Raw genomic sequence first — 1207 nt, 5'->3', positions numbered from 1 at the left:
ACGTGGCGATACGTTATCGCAGAAGATCCTGACCGACCGCCTGATAGCTCCTGAACGTAGCTCCTGGAGCTACGTCTTGTCAATAGAGCCTGACCTGCCTGCAGTGCCTATCCTTAGCAATAGAATCTATCCCGCCCGAAGCGTTCCCCGTTCACCTGTATTCCCGAGCCTGACCCGTGACATATATATTATAATATATAAAAACCTAAAACTACTAATCCTATAGTAATTATTAAAAGTAATAATTTAAAGCACTTATATAATAAACTCTAAATAGAACTAGAATTTATTAGAAAATAAATATAATAGTATTATAATCCTAAGAGAGTAAGAGGATTTATATTTTTAAAAAGAGATATAATATACTTATTTATAAAAAATATTATTATAAAATAACTAAGTTATAAACTTAACTTTAAGTATATTAGACCTTATAAGATTATTAATAAGGTCTTAAAAAATAATTATAAATTAGACTTATTATTAAAAGTTAGGCTTTATTTAATTTTTTATATTTTATTATAACCCTAAGAGAGTAAAAAGACCTACCTTTTTAAAGGAGGATATAATATACCTATTTATAAAAAATATTATTATAAAATAACTAAGTTATAAACTTAACTTTAAGTATATTAGACCTTATAAGATTATTAATAAGGTTTTAAAAAATAATTATAAATTAGACCTATTATTAAAAGTTAGGCTTTATTTAATTTTTTATATTTTATTACTTAAGTTAATAGAAGATATAATATAAGTAAAAATAAATAATAAACTTATAGAAGTTAAAAGACTAGAAGTTTATAAAGCTAAGGTAATTAAGGATATATATATAAAAGATAATAAAAGAGAATACTTAATAAAATAGAAAAATTACCTAGAAAGTAAAAATATATAAGAATTAATAAAGTATCTTATTAATACCTAGTAACTCCTAAAGAACTTCTATTAACTTTAAATAAAAAGGAAGTATTAAGAAAATTATTACCTAAACCTAAGGCAGACTAATTAATATTATTAGGAATATAATTTACCTAGAGATTATAAAATAATATATCCTTATATATATCTAAACTAAATAAGATTATATTTTATTAATTTACTTCCTAAAGATTATAATAAGTAGCCTTAAAATATTTTTCCTTTATATAATTATAAATTTTATAAATCCTTAATAAATAACTAATAGCTAAAGCTAAATAAGATT

The sequence above is a fragment of the Fusarium odoratissimum genome (assembly GCF_000260195.1).
Source record: "Fusarium odoratissimum NRRL 54006 unplaced genomic scaffold supercont1.35, whole genome shotgun sequence".
NCBI classification, from domain to species: domain Eukaryota; kingdom Fungi; phylum Ascomycota; class Sordariomycetes; order Hypocreales; family Nectriaceae; genus Fusarium; species Fusarium odoratissimum.
Note: the sequence above shows the minus strand (reverse complement) of the source record.